This window comes from Amphiprion ocellaris, chromosome 22 (assembly GCF_022539595.1).
Source record: "Amphiprion ocellaris isolate individual 3 ecotype Okinawa chromosome 22, ASM2253959v1, whole genome shotgun sequence".
Classification (NCBI taxonomy): Eukaryota; Metazoa; Chordata; class Actinopteri; family Pomacentridae; genus Amphiprion; species Amphiprion ocellaris.
The window spans coordinates 5,138,886-5,144,479 of record NC_072787.1 but is presented as its reverse complement, the minus strand read 5'-3'; the positions used below and the strand labels follow the sequence as shown (position 1 = coordinate 5,144,479).

The window sequence follows — 5,594 nt, the reverse complement described above, 5'->3', positions numbered from 1 at the left end:
ATCATATTACTGAACTATATGGTAATCATTGAAATTTCTCTTGAAGAATCAATGAACTGTTTGCTAACATTATCATTAATGTAAGTCTAAAACTAATTCAACTGATCAATTTAACACAATGAAGTAAAGAGTACTGGTAATGTGCAGCTATTTTTATCATTTCAAGGTAAAATGCTGACTGTTCTTGAGGTTTCAACTTTGCAGATGTGGAAATTCAAAGCATTGATTTCCTTTACTCAGATTTTTTTGGGTGGTTTTCAGCTGTGCCTCAAAGCAAGGCATTTAGCACTGTTAGAAATTATTACAGGTATTTTTGTAACACTTTCTAACATCGTATGGACAAAGCAATAATTAATCAGTTAATGGAGAAAATGGTTTTAAATTACAGATGCTATCATCAACATTTCTTATTCATTTATTTAGTTGTCGGCCTTGGATGATGAGGTCCAGTTACCAGGATCACTACTCTGCAGCTCACTGATCCCATCCTGCAGCTCATCCATGCCGTCCTCCTCTCAACAGACCAAATCAAGTAAGATCTGTTTAGACTGTGTGGACAACAACATGATCAATAAGATAAGATAAGATAAGATAAAGTTCTTTATTTCTCCCCACTCCAGGGGAAATTTACATTGTTACAGCAGCTTTATTTACAATATATACAAGGGTGGCAAAATTTTTTAACAGAAAAAATAAAAATAAAAATAAAGTTTAAAAGTGCAGAGATGATGAATATGTTAACTTTCAGCCCATCCTAAAATCCCAAAACAGAACATTTACTTTAACTGTGTTTATGAATATAGAAAGTAATTACTAACAACTAATACCTTTTTGGGTGCTTTTATGCAGGAAAAAGGAAGCGGGATGCTACTGTGGATCTGCTGCAGTATCTGGAGAGGTCAGAGGAACAGTTGAGGAGACACCAAGACCTGACCTCTGCCATGCTCCAGAACATCCAGAGACCAAGACCTGACCACTGCTATGCTCCAGAACATCCAGAGGATGGATGAAAATTCAAACACCTTGGTTGGACTGATGGGACGTACGGTGTCAGTGCTGGAGAGACTGTCCCAGAAATAAACTGCATTATCCACTACTTCTGATCTTTTAAAAAAAAAAAAAAAATCTTCTTTTTTGTAAATTCTTTTACATTTTAGTTATTTAACTTCACCTGTTTTGTATTTTAACTCTTGCACGTTGGGGGAATAAACAGAAATTTGTGATGAAAGATGCGTGTTTTGTCTATAATCTACAGACTTTATTCAGTGTTCAGTGCACACTTCTGTTACACACATTTTGACAGATAATTAGTGGTGCTTTTGAACATATCACACCAAGCAAGATAGATAAACTGCACTACTGCAGCAGATATATTATTGAAGTGTGCTTAGATGACGTGTATACATACACCGCTCACAAATAGTTATTCAACTTTTGGGTGAAATTTATGGAAAATGTAAAAAATTCATGCTATGGTGATACCAAATCATGAAAGTAGGGCATTTAAGTAGAAGCATGCAATAGCGATTTCCTCATCTCAAACAATTTATTGAAACAAAAACTAACAACAGTGGTGGGTATATCACAATAAAAATGTCAGTGTCTCATGACAGTTTGGACAGAACAGCAGCCTTCAGCTGAAATCCAGTACAATTGTGTCCCACCAGTGGCGTGATCCCGGATATCCAGGCAACAGCTGACCTCTGCCTCGCAATTAACCTTAAGACCATCTGTAAAGATGAACATAGATATTATCATCAACTTACTGCGTTTAACTGTTATGTAATGGATGAAAACATAGTCGAAGCTAAGTAACTAAGCTAACGCTAACATGTTCAGTGTGAAGAGTCAAAACATCTCTGACAATTACTTGCCTTCCCCGTTGGCTGTGACTGCGATGAAGGCAGATTGTTAATCACAGCAGAGCTAATCTGAAGAGCAGATCCACAGTAGCATCCTGCTTCCTTTTTCCTGCATAAAAGCACCCAAAAAGGTATTAGTTGTTAGTAATTACTTTCTATATTCATAAACACAGTTAAAGTAAATGTTCTGTTTTGTGATTTTAGGATGGGCTGAAAGTTAACATATTGATCATGTTGTTGTCCACACAGTCTAAACAGATCTTACTTGATTTGGTCTGTTGAGAGGAGGACGGCATGGATGAGCTGCAGGATGGGATCAGTGAGCTGCAGAGTAGTGATCCTGGTAACTGGACCTCATCATCCAAGGCCGACAACTAAATAAATGAATAAGAAATGTTGATGATAGCATCTGTAATTTAAAACCATTTTCTCCATTAACTGATTAATTATTGCTTTGTCCATACGATGTTAGAAAGTGTTACAAAAATACCTGTAATAATTTCTAACAGTGCTAAATGCCTTGCTTTGAGGCACAACTGAAAACCACCCAAAAAAATCTGAGTAAAGGAAATCAATGCTTTGAATTTCCACATCTGCAAAGTTGAAACCTCAAGAACAGTCAGCATTTTACCTTGAAATGATAAAAATAGCTGCACATTACCAGTACTCTTTACTTCATTGTGTTAAATTGATCAGTTGAATTAGTTTTAGACTTACATTAATGATAATGTTAGCAAACAGTTCATTGATTCTTCAAGAGAAATTTCAATGATTACCATATAGTTCAGTAATATGATTAATGGGCCGTTGTGTAACAACGTGGGAGGTTTTGAATACAGGTCTTGTTAGGAAATACTGCTGCTCCTTTTCTCAGGTTTTATAAGGAATTGTTCCATAGTTTGTTAGCTTAGCGGCGGCTAACTGGTTAGCAAACAACAGTTCAACGCCAACCTCTGATCACTGATGCTGTGTCCTACCACGTTAGCTGGTGTAGCCTTCATAATATTAATGTGGGACTACTGTAGCTGTGTATTCATAGCGGGCTAACAGCAGGGTGTTGGAGAAATAAAACTTACCAGGATCAGGATCGCTGGTCTGCATGGCAGACTCCTCATGCATCGCACTGCTTGAATGTCTTTGTATTTTAGGCTGATTACAAAATAAAACTCAATAAAACTCTCGTACGGGTGGGTGTCCTCCATTGTCGTTTCGCCATACCGACATGTCCCTTCCGGGGCTCGGTAGGTAAAAACTCGGAATATATTGAATGAAACTCTGAATATATTGAATGAAACTCTGAATATATTGAATGAAACTCGGAATATATGGAATGAAAGTCTGAATATATGGAATGAAAATCCGAATATATTGAATGAAACTCTGAATATATTGAATGAAACTCGGAATATATGGAATGAAAATCCGAATATATTGAATGAAAATCCGAATATATTGAATGAAACTCTGAATATATGGAATGAAACTCTGAATATATTGAATGAAACTCTGAATATATGGAATGAAAATCTGAATATATGGAATGAAAATCTGAATATATTGAATGAAACTCTGAATATATGGAATGAAACTCTGAATATATGGAATGAAACTCTGAATATATTGAATGAAACTCTGAATATATTGAAAGAAACTCTGAATATATGGAATGAAACTCTGAATATATTGAATGAAACTGAATATATTGAATGAAACTCTGAATATATTGAATGAAACTCTGAATATATGGAATGAGAATCTGAATATATGGAATGAAAGTCTGAACACTTTCATTCAATATATTCCAACTTTCATTCAATATATTCTGACTTTCATTCAATATATTCCGACTTTCATTCCATATATTCAGACTTTCATTCAATATATTCAAACTTTCATTCAATATATTCCGACTTTCATTCAATATATTCAAACTTTCATTCAATATATTCAGAATTCTAGATTTTATATATATATAATTTCCTAAACGGCATGCCATATATATATATATATATATATATATATATATATATATATATATATTTAATTTTTTTTTTATAAAAATGTATGCAAGATGTATCCCATGGATTTCAAAAGTTCCTCACTTATGTATTGACCCATATGTTCATGGTTCTCTTTATGTTTTATTTTTCTTTTTAAAGCAACCAGTTGTCATAAATTAGATCCAGCAGAAGGTGCAGCAGACTATTATTGTCTTTGACACTGTGTTTAGGGTTTCTTGATGCAGATACACTCATCTTGAAAGATTGATATGAAAGACTTTCTAATGATAAAATGCTACACATAGTGCCTTTTTAATAAAACCACAATGTCTCTCAAACACAGTTTGACTCAGTGGTCCATTTTGACTTTGGGAACTACGCTTTCTTGATATTATCATCTATCTCTTTTTTCCCCATCCACTTTTCTGCATTCTACTATTTTTACATTCAGGACTTCACCTTCACTTGTGGCGCGAGTCATTAATCATAAGTCTGAGGCCATCCATGTCATTTTCATCGGCCTTACATCAGTGAATGAATGCCAGCCATTTCAGTATCTGCTCTGCTAGACCACATGGTTTTACTTGCGCTGTCATTTCCCTGCTCAATTAGTGCGACCTCACTTTACATAATTACAGATCTAGGTAATTACTCCATCACACGTGTGTCATTTAGATCATCCAGATAATTAGCAAGTGTACTTGATTTTGTATTGTACATACATTTGGAAAAATGTTGCATATCATGTGACCGGGGCATTTCAACAGGTGACGGATTGTGTAAGGATGTGGAATATTACCAGGTCAGGGCCACTCATCAGAACATGATGTGGCCAAATTAAGTTTCTTCAGAGAATAGTAATTGGGTTATACTTAGGTTTGTACAAGGAGGAGAACATATCACTTCCTCGGGGGAAAATTGTTGGTCCACCATATTGGCAGATCAAGCGAATTAATCCCTTCTTTATTCTTAATCCCTTTCCTTATCATAAGATTATGAAAATCCAGATCCCTCCCTCCTCTCAGATATTAAATTGCACCCATAATATAACTCCTGGCTTAAAGAGAAAAAGAGGACGGGGGGAAAAAAAGAAAAAAGAATCAAAACAACTCAGGCCTTCAGCCCTTGCAGATTGTGGCTCAAGTGCTCTTTGTTTTGAATTTCTTTCACTATTTTCTAATTCCTCCAGCCTGTGAGCTTGGTCCACTGCTCCGCGAATAATGTCAGGGGGGGAAGCCGGGCTTTGGTATTCAGTAGTTGACAATCTGCTTAAACAGAAGCAAATTGGGAAAAAATAGCTTTCAAATGCACTTTCATTCCTGTGTGCGGGGGAGAGGTTGAGGCAGGGTTATTTTCTCAGCAGAGGGAGTTTTGCTCTGACAACACGTCAGCCTCTCCCACTCTCACCCCTCTGTGTGAGTGTGAGTCTTTATGTGTGTGTGCTTTGGTTTTTTTTAGTCATTGCAACTTCATTCAGATGTTGAAAATATTTATTTTTTTGTCACGCATACATCCTGTGTTTTTGTCAGGCCACACTGGTCATATTTACTGTATGTAGCCTTTTCTTTCTAGAGGTTCTGTTGATGAAGTTGGGACTTTTCTATCATTGCAGTAATGCTGAATGCAGGACAAAGGCAATTATTTTCATAATTATTTTCACATTTAATTGATTAATCACTTTGTCTGTTTTCTACCAGACCAAGTTCTACTATCAAACAGCACAACAAGGACT

The 5,594-nt window shown here is 35.7% G+C and overlaps 1 long non-coding RNA gene across 1 annotated transcript; it reads right to left on the bottom strand.

Moving 5' to 3' along the window:
* Positions 1 to 1,874: 1,874 nt before the first annotated feature.
* LOC118470459 (uncharacterized) lies at positions 1,875 to 3,319 on the bottom strand. Its single transcript, XR_008600341.1, has 3 exons — positions 2,939 to 3,319; positions 2,128 to 2,236; positions 1,875 to 1,971 (listed from the first exon to the last, which is right to left on the bottom strand). It is a non-coding gene; the product is annotated as an uncharacterized LOC118470459 (long non-coding RNA).
* Positions 3,320 to 5,594: the final 2,275 nt, after the last annotated feature.